The 14392-nt window shown below is 46.8% G+C and overlaps 1 protein-coding gene across 2 annotated transcripts in view; it reads right to left on the reverse strand.

Annotated features, from left to right (window-relative positions):
- Positions 1–14392, reverse strand: part of LOC113405320 (prostaglandin reductase 1-like) — a 41347-nt gene extending 26955 nt beyond the window's left edge. The window contains exon 1 of one of the 2 annotated variants that reach the window (XM_026646421.2): positions 14310–14392. The gene's annotated coding sequence lies outside the window, so the exon portion shown is untranslated. Of the gene's footprint in view, positions 1–1274; positions 2290–14309 lie in introns of those variants that run through there. The other variant, XM_026646422.2, reaches the window with a different exon arrangement.

Below are 14392 nucleotides of genomic sequence, written 5' to 3' on the forward strand. Positions count from 1 at the left end.
GGGTGGGCAAAGAGGTGAGCAGTGAGCCAGCAGGGGTTCTAGGGGCGGGCATGGGGGTTTCTGGCAGGAGAGTTAACCTGCATTTACAAAACACTCCGAATAAAAAAACACTCTGTGCTCTTAAAACATATCTTTCCTTGCTTTAAGTTTTGAAAATTCAGTCACTAGTTCTTTTAGATCCAGTTTTCCAGCTATTTCATGCTCTATTGACATTGTGACAAGTCCAAGAAGTCTCTTGTGCCATTGTTGAACGCAGATATGTTTTTATCAATTTTAACTTTGAGAAGCTACAATGCAGGCAGACCGATTAAACAATTTGGCAATCATGTCAATTGAATGCGAAGTAATGAAGAGCTTAGAGTTAGGCAATACACTGAAAGATTTTGTCAAACAAAAAGCAAGAAAGATAAAGTTTTAAAAACATATAGGTGAGGTGTACAATATAGTTCCTCTTAATGAACTTGATATTTATAATATATGATGCAATGTATGTAATATATAATTTTGTTATTATTTATATAGTCATGGAAAGTAAATAATACATGGAAGAAATTAAAGGTTTTTTTTAAAGTCATCCCTGCCGGGGCCCCGCCGAAACTGTTCGAATTGGGCCCCACACTTCCTAAAGCCGGCCCTGATTCTAGTCCTAGAACAGCCCAGGAACAGGAGGGCATAAAGGCGGCTTAAAGTCATCTCAGCCCCCACTCCACTGGGCTGTGAATTCTGTGCCACAGTTCTTAAAGACACAGCACAGAATCTCATCCCTATAGTCTAAAAGAAATCTAAAAAAGTGGCAGCCTGACTGGCTATAAATCCTCAATTAAAGGCTTTTCCTTATACCAGTTAAATCTACAAATTCAGCCTGGTTAAATGGACTCAGCACTGAAAACCAATTGTTACCAGTTTTAGCCAAAGTTCAAATCACAGCTGCAAAGGCAAATAAAGCCTCTACATTTTAACCCTGATACCGTGGCTAACCCTTCCCCACACGTCTGCCAATAGGTGGTACAAAACAGATTGATACACCTGATAAACACAGATTTTAATAACCAAATGTTTCAAACCATGACATTAGAGTTTCTCAAGTTTAGAAGTACAGCACATTAAACTGAGAACACCCTTTAATCAGTGTTTTCCATAAGACAATCCTAGGGAACTTTCCCAGGTGAATCTGACAGGTGTTTATACACACATGCACAGCCTCTTTCATACCCTTCAACAAATTGGATGGACCCTCCCCTCGACAAAAGAAAAGGAGAAAAGTGGATACTTATAATAAAGATTTGCCTCTCTTCAGCTCCTGCTGGTAAGGAACCAGGTGGTTTTCTGCTGGCTGCTTTTTGTCAACAGGCTCAGCGGATCAGAGCAGAAGCCCAGGCAGAGACTGGAATAGCCAACCTCAGGATATCGAGGTTTCTTCTCTGCAAGGTGATCCGTCTTACAGATTCTGGAACCTCAGTCTTTCCTCAAGTGGGTAGCCAACGGCAAAGATCTCTGCTTTTATCCACAATGGATATGAATTTCCCTCGCTCCGCCCTACAGTGCCTATCTTCAAACCATTAGCAAATCAGGTTCATAAGTGATTTGACTTAGTCCAATCGAGTGTCAGTTAGTTCATTTGTAGAAAAAGTTCCAATTCAGCAAACATTAACTCATAAAAGGGTCGCCCCATGACTAAGCAACTTTAAATACACGAAACATTAGCAGGTCACTCTGACTGCTGATCCTGGAGTCCTCCAAAAAATATATTGCCATTCAGACAAGAGACCCTGCTTTTGGGGCAGCTGGCAAGAGTCCACTGGAGATATCATCTCACTAGCTTTTATGGAAAGTCCAATACAAAAATCCAATCATTAAAAATTAACCTCAAAAAAAAAAAAAAAAAAAAGAACTAAAACCAGTCACTCAATGCATCCAACCATTAGCAAAACAAAAATGGGTCCAAACATATGACACACACCACTACTACCACTTTCTCCTTGTTATTCTCAAAGCAGGCCTATGTTCTTACTCTTTTTTTGCAGACAAAGCAATTTCAGCAACTTTTCTGTTTTAGAACTCAGTTCTGTTTTCACAAATTTTATTTTTAACCTATATCTTTCGGTCATAATTTACTTTAAAGACCATCATAAGAAAAAAACAACCCTATTTATCTTTAAACACATTTTTGTTTCCTGGGGCCCATGAGTAAAGTTTTCTAAAGCACCAAAATGGAGCTAAGTAAATTTCAATGAGACTTAGGTTCTTGAGGCTTGGATCCTCAAAGGTATTAGTGCCTAACTCCCATTGATTTCATGGAAGTTAGGTACCTAAATAACTGAGAATTTGAGGGTTTATTCCTTTTGAAAATGGGGCTTAGGCTTATAAAGTCATTTAGGCTCTTTGGAAATTTTGACCATATATACCTATATAGACTCGTTATTTCTAACAATAGTCTCAGATTATCCACCTAGTACTGCCACTCTCCTTTAGCAGTCAACAAGTTGTTAAATATTAATAAGCTTTGGCAATTCACCGCATTGTAGTGAATTGTGTGGCGTGAGAGGGCCTCCGAACAGACTTCATTATCTTGGGCTTTACTGAAGGGCCCAATCACTCTTCCCTGTCACAATAACCACACCCACCAAGCTTAAAGTCTATCCAGGATTTAACAAGGTGAAAGAATCAGCACAAAGCACCAGGCCTACCTACAAACAAGCCAAGACAGAGTCTTAGGGAATGGTGACTTTGCAGTTAAACACTTTGCACCGATTTCAGATACTAAAAGGCACAAGTGTGGGGTTTGTGGTAGGCCAATGGAGAACATACACAAGGTGTACATTACTTTGGCCCACTTTAAAAAAAAAAAAAAAAAGAACCCCACCACAATCCCAGACGTTCAGCACCCATGCAGGTTGCACAAGTGCATTAACTGATTTCACAAATAACCAGCAATACTCATCCACCCACTGTGTCAAAGATTAGAAGCAAGCTCCTTACATGCAGTAAAGAGGTGTGACCAAGTGGGGGATTTTCTTGTTTTTTCTTGTTTTCGGTGGGGTTTCAATGGTTTGCATGCGGAGGGGGTGGGACTCAGTTTTCCTGGGTGTTACCGGTTTAACAAGGTGAGGGGAGAGGGAGTTTGTTGTTACAGAGGACCGGAGAGGGAACTTGGGACCCCAGCCAATGGCCTGGAGGATGGATACCGCAGCGACCGGTGACCTGAGACCCCGACCCGGAGACCCAGCTCAGGAGTTGCAGCTGGTTCTGGCCAGTGGGAGAACAATGGGCTACAGAGTGAGGACCCAGTGACCTAGCCAGCCGGTTCCCGCCAGAGGACAGAAGCGAGGAGAGGAGGCCCCAGTTTACGACCCTGTTTACCTGGAGAGAAGACAATGGATAGAGGCAGGGCTTGGGGTCAGGGATCTCAGATGCCGAGCTGGGAAGCAGGGGAGCTCTGGGCTGGAGAGGGAGAGCAGGCAGACCCCACCTGAATGCAGAGAGACTGGGATGTGCTGGGCTGAGGGAGGCCAGGCCTGAGGCCCTGAGAGTTTCCTGTGCTGTGTTCAACTCTCAATAAACCCTCCTGTTTTACTCTGGCTGAGTGTCACTCCGGTCTAGAGAACAGGGTTGCATCAACCCCTTCGGGGGTGGAGGCCCGGGGGGTCCAGAGAGAGTGGACTCCCTGAGGGGGCCCACGGCGAGAGACAGACATGCTAAGGCTCAGAGAGGTGCGTGGCTCCAGGAGGTGGTGAGGCATGACCCTGAGAGAGAGTGGACCCCCGAGAAGGGCTGTTGCACTGAAAGGGGCACCTCCCCACGGACCGCACGGGGCCAAGAGTGGGCACGATCTGTGAGTCCATGACAAGGGGATAAACCTATATGACACCATGAATTCCCATTCACTGTTTGTCTGTACCTGCTTTAGACACCCTAAATCCCAGCAAGAACATTACACCTTTCACTTCAGGTTCTGTCTTTCCCATACAGCCCCTATGCATTTAAGGTTATTAACAGAGCCACCTTAAAAACAGCTCCCCATAATCAATTATTGCATGATCAGGATTAGAGGAAAAGCCAGATGGTATTGTTATCTGTGGCAATGGGCACTCTGAACACAAATAAAAGAGCAGGAACTGACTCTCCCACTCTGATATACACCTGATCTGTAAATACAAAATGTCAGCCCTCACAGCTGCACTAATATGTCTTAAAGAGTTATTGTACAAGTAGAACCTAAGGAAACAAGACTCATTTCACTTGGTGATTTTTTAAAATCCAGTCAGCATGAAAAAACATCATTGGCCAAACTTTGTCCTGACTTCATACAAATCATATGTTTAATATAGCTCACAATCCTAGAGATCATTTGCTGTGTCAATTTCTTTTAAAAACACTTCAGCTCACCTATGAGCTGATTCCTTAAGAGTGTCTGTAACTCTGTGTCCAGATTATTATGTCCACTTTAGACTGGGAATAAAACCACTCAATCACTGCACTCCATGTCTGCAATTCACAGATGCATTTGAAGCCCTTGGTTTTGCCTGAGGTTCACAGAACACGGAGTATGACATGCTGCCTTATACTGCTTTATTGTTAAACTAAAGGAGCTCTCTTTAAACATATATAATAATTAGAATTCTCTACTGAATAGCTCTATAGATATTTCTGTAAGATTGCACAACAGATATACAATTAGCAACATTACGTTTAATGGCTATTAAGGCTGGACATACCCCATCCACCAAAAATCTTACAAGAACGGAAATAAGAAGCGGAAAGACTTGTACATTCCTTTCCACCTACATATTTGCCTGCAGTGCTATTGATAACATATTCCAACACTCCATAAGGTTTTTGCTTCCATCTCCAACACATACCCAAAAGCAACGTGTATCCTGATTGCATCTAAATCACACTGTAAAGCAAAGTTTTAAGTGACCAAGTTTGCTTTTATGTCAATTGTATCAACAGATCAGCACATTTGACTGTCCCACATTCCAGGCATTTGGGAAGTTATTCTGCCTTAACATAGCTGAGCTGATTTAAGGTTTCATGTCAGAGTGCAGCTTTGTTTAATTCCTTTGTCAGTTAATATTGTTTCTCCCTGAATTCTTTATTTATTGTAAATTTTGAGTCAGACTCTAGTTTGGTTTTGCTGCCAATCTCAGTTCATTTGGCCGTACTGCTGTGTGTGTTAGACCAAGGTCTGTTTTGTTCATATTCTCTCTGAAACGGCTTAGAAGCTTTCAGATGTGCATGACTGAAATGAAAATGTTTATTCCTGAGCACAATATATTCACTGTGCAATAATTTAGTGGTGGTTTTGTGTTGTGGGCAGATGCCCAGAGTTAAAAAACTAGAAAAATTATTCAGAGAAACAATATCTTACCCTATTACCTCTCTTCCTTACCAGGTCTACGCAGTTGTTTGACACTCTAAAAATAATACCAACAATACTTAACATTTTTGAAGCACCCGTCAATGAAAGAACCTGAAGGACTTTATAAATACTAGACTGTACAGGTTATAGTCTGGAGGTGACATCAGGGGACTGGACAATATCAGACATTATGGGATCTACTCCTGGCTCTGTCAATGATTTGATAAGTGATCTTGGTTATGTCACTTAAGGATTGATATTTTGAGCAACCACAGGTCCCACTGAAGCCTATCTGCATGTCATATCCCCCATTGGTAATATGGGGATAATAATGTTTTCCTACCTTCATAAAGCACTTTCAGATCCATGGGGGAAAATGTGCGATATAAGTGCCAAGTATTAATAATGAAATTATTTGCAGGACAAATTCCTGACACTGCATCATGAAATTGGAATTGCTAAACTGTCATGACAATGCATTATAGGACAATGATACTGCATTCTCAGTTCCTTCAGCACTGTTATCATAAGCTGACAGGATATCACAGTACAGAAATGCGAAGTCATCATGTGTCAGTGCTGCACTACAACCTAACATCATGATGTTGCAAGGTCAAAATTCAATAGTCTACCTGCCCTACAGTGTAGACTCACAGTATGGAGGACAAGGCCAGTGAGACCCTGAGAAAACTGAGAACCTCCCATGAATTTTGGAAAGGTGAGCAACTCTACAGTACTAAGAAGCCCATTAAAATCTATAATGTCTGGACATATACAAAACTAAATTGTAAGACTATGGGTATCTTATAGCCCAGACTATTTCAGGAGATTGGTGATTGACAGGATAGACCAGTAGTTTTCAATCTGAGGGTCATGACCTCCAAGGGTCACCAATAGGTTTCAGGGGGCTTTACCAGATCTATTTTTTTTAAATTACGTTTCTAGCCCTTTGGGTCATGGAGAAAACTTCAAAACCATAAGCCAAGAGTCAACTGCTTTAGAATGGGAATGATGCCCTGGCTAAAATCCACAGACAGCCAGAAACAATAGCTGTAAGAGGTATGACTGCTCCATTAGTTCCAGCCAAAGCCCAGTGGACTCTAATTCTGTGGCATGGAATGTGTCATTTTTCCAACAAGCCACAGAATTCTCCAATTGGTTGCAGCCAGGAGCCTGGCATTTTGCTTCTTCTCCCTGTCCTAATGGGATCTGTTTGCAGATGCCTTACTCTCCAGCTCTCCCCTCAAAGGGAAAGGAATTGGATTACAGTTTATGTGCCCCTGCCCTGTTCCAGGCAGCAGGGCAGTTGGGACCACCCTCCCTTCAGTGCCGGATGAAGGGATAAGCTAACTAAACTACAGCTTAGGGCAGTGCTCTTCACTATTTTTGAAGAGGGGACCACTTTGGCAAAAAAACCTTCAATGTGAGAGGCACATCAACCCGAAACAGATGGTTGAACCCTCTGAGTTCTTTGTTGGTTGATATGGTAATATTACCGTTATTGGTAATATTGCTTAGGGTGCAGGACGGGGCATGGGGGGCTGGCTCTGGAATGGGGCTCAGGGCTGGGGCCTGGGCTTGGAGCGCAGGAGGGGGTGAGGGGTGCTGGCTCTGGGAGGGGGCTCAGGGCTGGGGTAGGGGCTTGGGGTGCAGGAGAGGGTATTGGGGGCTGGCTCTGTATCCTGGAATGGAGACAAGATTTCGGTCTCGAACAGCTGAACCAAGAGAGAGCTCCCCCTCCTCAGCCCTAAACCCCATGGTGGAAGTATTTAGGCCCATTACTGGCACCCCTGTGCCGCCGATGGGACCCCCCCCCCCGTGATGACACACTCAGGTTATTGGACAGTGGAGACATACAGGTGAGGGTGCCCTGGGCACCTTGGGCCTTCCACTGTTAGAACCAGAGGTGCAGGGGCCTATGCCAGTAGCCAAGGGACCCTCAACAGAAACCTCTCCATCCGTCGCTCAAGAAGATGTCTCCCTTACCCCTGCAACGGAGATTCTCAATAGACGGGACAGCATAATAAGACCCGTAAAATGGTTAACTTATGATGCACCAGGGGTGACTAGTGAGGAACCAATAAGTTTAGCACACAGGCTTGTTGAAGCCATAGTGGGCTTCCTGAGGCCCTTTGGAGGGAACCAATGAGTTGGTATAATGAGTGTGATTTGTCGGGACGACAAATTCTCGGCTGGAGGGAGGATGTAAACAGAGTCAGAATGAGCTCTCCCCTGACATCTGGTGGTGAGCTGTGGAAAAGGACTTCAGGGGCTGATCTCGTTTGCATGGGCACACCCACCCTGCCTAGCATGATGGGACTGCTTGCCCAAATGGTCACTTTAGCTGCTGTGGGATCCCCAGTCTCTTTGTTATTGGGGCAGGAGTAATAAAGTGTTGTTATCCTGGTGATGTGAAGCAAGGACAGTAGAACTGTACTTGGCATTTTATGACTGAGGGACTCGCCCTCAACTAAGCAGCACTCGCTAAGCAAGGGACATGGGTTCCAAAGCCCAGTGAATTGAGAGAGGTTGGGGATAGGTATCTGTACCTGGTTGGCTGGTGGGCGGGCGCAGAACCCCATGGAAAGGCATGGTAATTGGTTGTCAACCCAAGCAGTGGAGCATGTAAGGTGACACCATACCTCCACCCAGGCTGGTAGGTAAACTCTGCAGATGAACTTCTGAACTCTGGGGCTGCACTGACCAAGGACAGAAACTGTGAGTGGGGTGACTTTTGGGTTGCTGGTCTCAAGAACCACTCTGGGGCTGCACTGACCAAGGGCAGAAACTGTGGGTGGGGTGACTGTTGGGTTGCTGGACTCAAAAACCAAAGGGAAGGGACACGGCCCAATCTACTTGGGGATGGGTCTTCTGTTGCTCATGGTTTGTGTTATGAATCCTGTTTGTGGTGGTTTCCCCAGCATAATGCCGCATTATTTCCCTCCTTTATTAAAAGGCTTTTGCTACGCTCAGACTCTGGGCTTGCGAGAGGGGAAGTATTGCCTCTTAGAGGCGCCCAGGGAGGTGGTATGTAATTGTCCCAGGTCACTGGGTGGGGGCTCGAGTCGGTTTTGCATTGTTATTGAAACGGAACCCCTAGATACTGAACCCGGTCCTTGTTGCTGCCAACTCTGATGGGCAGAAGGGTTACATACATACGCAACTAGTTCAAAGAATTTGTCATGAAGTCATCATTACCGAGAGGGCTGCTGCAAATGAAAATTATTTTTCTATTTTTAAAACTTCACCTTTCTATATATGCAAATATAAAGCTTTCGTGTTTATATATTCACTGTCCTTTCTGTGAAAATAATAAATTGATTTTTTTAATGGTACGGGGCCTCTTACACTTGACATAGTTTAGGGCCTCAGAATATCTTAATCTGGCCCTGCCTCCCTTTCTTACCCTTTCCCCCTCCTTTATGGATCTGCCTCTTGCAGGCTGACTTTTCTCACTTGGGGACCCAGACCCAAGCATGCTTTGCTTCTCAGCTACTGTGATATTTCAAAGGAGTTTTCACAGCAGCTGGCAAAGGATTCTGAGGTTTCCTTATGACTAAGGCTACGTTTTAGTCACAGGTATTTTTAGTAAAAGTCACGGACAGGTCACGGGCAGTAAATAAAAATTAATGACCTGTCCATGACTTTTACTATGTACCCCTGACTAAAACTTGGGGGGGGGGGGGGACTTGGGGGGAGGCCCCGGGGGGTTCAGGGGGGGTGGGGGGGGGGGGGAGGCGCGGCGGGGGGGGGGGCACCGCAGGTGCTCAGGGGGAGCGCGGCCTGGGGGGTGCCATGGGTGGAGGGTTGGCCGGGCTGGGGCAGGTTCCCTCCCTGGCGCCTCCTGAGCTCCACGTGCTGCCTCCGCTCCACTCCAAGTCCTGGTTCTGCAGCTCCCATTGGCTAAGGGAGGGAAGCCCCCCCAGGGGAGCACCAACCCACACCCCAATCCCCAGTCCTGAGCCCCTCCCCCCCCCCACTCTCAAACTCCTGCTGCTGGGAGGTGGTGGCCTGAGACTGCCCCAGCAGCAGCCAGTACACCGGGCCCGGGGGACGCCCAAACTGCTCAGGCGGCCCCCAGGCCAGGCACACCAGCCACTGCAGAAGTCACGGCGGTCACAGAAAATCACGGAATCCGTGACTTTCCGTGACTAACACGGAGCCTTACTTATGACCATCAAAAGGAGGGAACCCTGAGGCATGTGGAGAGGAAGCGATCATCTTTATGTAAGCAGGGGAATAGGCCCGCTATTGTGGGGAACTTTCCTGGCTTATACACTACCCTGGTGAAATGAGCTAGCGAAAGGATCTGAGTCCTCGCTCCCACTTCTTTTACCCAGATGCCTGCCTGACCTCCAGGGCTCCCCTTCCACTCTCCTTGTGGCAGAATCCTCATAACCCCGACAAGGCTGGGCCTAGGATTCCTGGGGGGCTTGACCCCCAACCTTGCTGCGGTCATGTAGGACAGGGACTAGGGTGTCCCCACTCCGGGGTGCTCTCTCTGCACTGGATGCTTCCCTGACCCACTGATCATTTCATACAGTTCAAAGCAAATACAGTTTATTAAACAGCAATCAATTTTTTAAAAAATAAGGAAAAAAATGAGAACGGTTAAAGAAAAACACGTCATCCCGCTCTGTGGCACAGGGACATCACAACCAGTATCTCTGTACTGTAAGGGCAGTTCACAGTCTGTTCCTCACAAGTTCCAGGCCCCTTCTCATGCCCTGGCTGTGCTGCAGGGATGCTGCGGGTCGGACACTTGCTCTGGCGGTGGCCACACGCCCTGATCTCTAGGGTGGCAGGACCCTTCTTCCCAGCGTCACCCCCACCTTGTCGGGATTACGATCCCCCTCCAAGTCTGGCTTGCAAGTCGTCTTGGCTGGGGGGCGTGTCCCTGCACTGGGCCTGCTGCCCAGAGTCCCTCTCACTCTCCCCAGCTGCTCACCGCATCCGGCTCTGGACTGGTCCAGCTCCACTCTGCCTCAGCACTGCTGCTGCTCTGCCTCCAGCCTCCTGGGCTGCTTTTCTGGCCCCTCTGACTCTGATTGTTGCAGCTCTGCTCCCAGCCCTGACCTGCTCTCTGGGCTGCTTCTCTGGCTTTTGTTGCTACGGCTTTGCTCCCAGCACAGATCTGCTCCCTGGGCTCCTTCTCTGGTTCTCTCTGGTTGGCACGACTCTGCTCCCCAGCTCAGCTCGGGCCCCTACTCTCTCCTTAGCTCGGCCCCACTCTATCTGACCCAGGCAGGCAATTCCAGCTCACAGGGAGGACGGGCCCTCCCTGGCCTCCTGACTCCCTCATTAGCCTGCCCGCCCTGCCAATCAGGCTGACCTGGAGCATTGGCCTCTCCCCATTGCCCCTGGGGACTCTCAGTCTCAGGGTCCTGATTTCCCATCGACCCTTCCCCTTTCTTTTGTTACTGGGAGCTAGCCAACCAAAAAAAACCCAGTCCAACAGTCCCTTACATTTATTAAAGAAACCCATTATATTCCTTGAGCAACAATGCATGGGTGGCAGGAAGCCTGTTTTATTAAATGGCATGAAAACCTGCATGCATCAGACTTGGGTTCGCAGTGAATACTAAAAGCTTCCAAGTCTTGTATAATTGTGGAAACAACAATTACATCGTCTCTCTTAGCTGTTGTTAATGTTATGTTGGGATCTGCCAGTCAAGCCAAGCAGTTCCTCTCTCCCATGACATAGTCAGCTGATGAATTCACAATATGGCTTCCAGTGGTCAGCAGTACCTGTTCAGGAGAGCCACAATTTCTCAACACAACCGGGTGAAACTAGAGATGTGTCTTCTGCCCCACATGAGTTCAATACAGGTAGGAAGGATCCATACATGAGGACTCCCTGTATTGCTGTCCACTCAGGGCGCGCTACAGGGCGGAGGTGGGAAATCTTTGAAGCTTTCCACCAATCAATTCTTGCAGCCAGGGCTGGTGCTACCACTTAGGCAAACTAGGCAGTTGCCTAGGGCGCCAAGATTTGGGGGCACCAAAAAGCGGTGCCCCCAATTTTTTTTTACAGCATTCCTACGCCCCCTCCCCGAGCGCGCGGTCGCCGCTCCACTTCTCCCGCCTCCCAGGCTTGCAGCGCCAATCAGCTGTTTGGCGCCGCAAGCCTGGGAGGGGAGGAGAATTAGAGCAGGGGTGGTGTGCTCGGGGAGGAGGCGGAGCAGAGGTGAGCTGGGGTGGGGAGCTGCCGCGGGGGGGGGGCGCCTCAGGGCAGAGCGGGGGAACTGCCGTGGGATGGGGCGTCTCAGGGCGGAGGGGGAAGCGGGGAGCTGCCGCAGGGCTGGGGGGGGGGGCGGCAAGGTGGAAGTTTCGCCTAGGGCGCGAAACTTCCTTGCACCGGCCCTGCTTGCAGCCAGTGGATTGGCATTGCTGTGTTAGTATTTGCACTGATGGTGCCCAAGCTACCACAGAAAAAGACAGTGAACAGAATCCAATCTATTGCACCCCAAGCCATTTGGGCACATTGTTCAACTCCCTGGGAAGCTTTAGCAGCTCACAGGATTCCAGTGGAGCTGAAAAGAAGACTTGATGAGGCTGTAAAAGTTCTGGATTTTTTTAATGCATGCCTCTTGGCTATTTTTTGTGAGGAAATGAGCACTCAATACTGGCAGCTCTGGGGTCACTGGCTTTCAAATGACAAAGATCTGAACTGCGTGTCTGAGCACAGAGAATGCATAAGGATTTTCCTGGCTGAATGCAGCTCTGCCGTTGCTAAATAGGTCACTGACCAGCACTGGCTTGCTCAGAGTACGTCTCTCCAGGGGCTGGATAGAAGATAGGTTCTCCACCTCAGGGTTGCAACTCCCAGCACTGTCACCAACAGGTGGCAGGCAGTTGCAACTACCCTACCCAGGGCCTCCGAGAGTGGGTTCGGGCCCCGGAGAAAAAAAATTTTCAGGCCCCCCAGCAAGGGCAGACTGACTAAACAGGGTCAACGAGAGGGCGGGGAAGCTGGGCCCTGGGCCCCCTTCCGGACTGCCGGGCCCTAGTAATTTGTACCGGCTCCCTCCCCTCCCCCCCCCCCCGTCGGCCCTGACCCTACCCATATTATTAAGTAGAAGGGGGATCCAAGCTAGACAGACAAAGGCCCCCATATCTGTCCTGGTGTGAAGAATGAGGTCCCCACTATGGAAAAGGTTGAGAACAGTGGGACAGACTATCATGCATTCCTAGTGTTGCTACACAGTAAATAAAAATTTCAGCACAAAGGTTCAGCATATATAAAATTATGAAGAAAGAATACAACAGATTTCAGAACATTAACTATGATCCCGATAACTATGTCAGATTTTGCTTCCACTAAGGTCATTAGCAAAACTCCCACTGATTTACATAAAGCAGAATCCGACTTTTACCTTGTTAACCCAGATTGTTAGGAAGCTGTGGCTCTATCTTGCCCACCATCTCTGAAGTAGCTTTATACAAATACCGATTCTTAAGAGGCTGATATCAAAGCATTTTTCAAAATTTTAAAATAAATTTTACTTGCTTGTTTATCCCAGTCTGTAGGAAGCCTGAAAAACTTTCCACCAGGTTTCTTTACTGGCATTTCCCCACTTCCAATCCACTTAATTTAAGGCCAGGTTTTCAAGAGTTCAACTCCCATTCAGGCACCAAAATAAAAGGCCATATTTTCATAGGCAGCACCCACTGTGCTGAGTGCTTGTGAAAAATCTTACCTTAGGAGGGTACGTCTCCACTGAACACCCCTCCGCCCCGTGGCAGCGAGTCTCAGAGCCCGGGTCAACTGACTTGGGCTCGCAGGACTTGCACTATAGAAGCTGAAAATAGCAGTGTAGACATTCCTGCTCTAGCTGGGAGCCCAGGCCCAGAGACCCACCCTCCTCGCCAGGTCTCAGAACCTGGGTGGGAATGTCTACACTGATTGTTACTACAGGTCTCACTCAGAAGTTCTGGACTGGAGTAACAGATTGATTTTTCAAAAAATTTACCTGCCAGATTCAAGAAACATTCTCAAGTTAAAGCCTAATTTAAAACAAACAAACAAAAAACAAACAAACCACAACTTTCATAATCTGTGTGATACTAATAAACTCTTACATTAATGAAACAAATAATTTTTTAAAACTTCGAGGCCATATACTTCTTTCTTTGCACCCGTATAAACCCAGAATAATTCCATTAACTTTAATATATTGACACTAGTGAAATTAAGGTCAGAATTTGGCTCTTACAACGTTTCTCACCGCTCATGTTTCCTTCCTGCCCTAAACTCAGTCTAGACCAGGGGTAGGCAACGTATGGCACGCGATCCGAAGACGGCACGCGAGCTGATTTTCAGTGGCACTCACACTGCCCAGGTCCTGGCCACCGTTCCAGGGGGCTCTGCATTTTCATTTAATTTTAAATGAAGTTTCTTAATCATTTTAAAAACCTTATTTACTTTACATACAATAGTTTAGTTATATATTATAGACTTATAGAAAGAGACCTTCTAAAAACGTTAAAATGTATTACTGGCACGCGAAACCTTAAATTAGAGTGAACAAATGAAGACTCGGCACACCACTTCTGAAAGGTTGCCGACTCCTGGTCTAGACAATGAAAATATACTTAGCTTCCCTTTTTTATAGTCCGTTTCACTCTCTGGTTCTCCTGCACTAGTCTGGCATTGCAGTGTTTGGCTTACTAACACTGCATGGGACTATCTAAAATACGTTTTCACTTCAATTTATAATTTAAGGAAACATTTCTATTACTCTTAGATTTCTGGAAAATGCTGTTTATTACAAAACCTAAACTTTGGCCTACTCTGAGCAGCAGTTTCTCTTTCAGAATTGGTTTGAGATAAGACACAGAATTGGATTGACTTTGCAAATGTGTAAGAGCCTAGATAATGATGCCTTTTAATTATCATCAACTCAGTCCCAGTTACTACTGTTCATTCCTATCACCCGTTACTAACCTGTGCAACAGTTACCGGATGCAGTTTCTTTGAACACCGAAGTTAGACCCCTCTGTTCTGCTTTACCACTCTTCTGGCTCAAG

The sequence above is a fragment of the Terrapene carolina genome, unplaced genomic scaffold (assembly GCF_002925995.2).
Source record: "Terrapene carolina triunguis isolate 2854851 unplaced genomic scaffold, T_m_triunguis-2.0 Scaffold35022, whole genome shotgun sequence".
Taxonomy (NCBI): domain Eukaryota; kingdom Metazoa; phylum Chordata; order Testudines; family Emydidae; genus Terrapene; species Terrapene triunguis.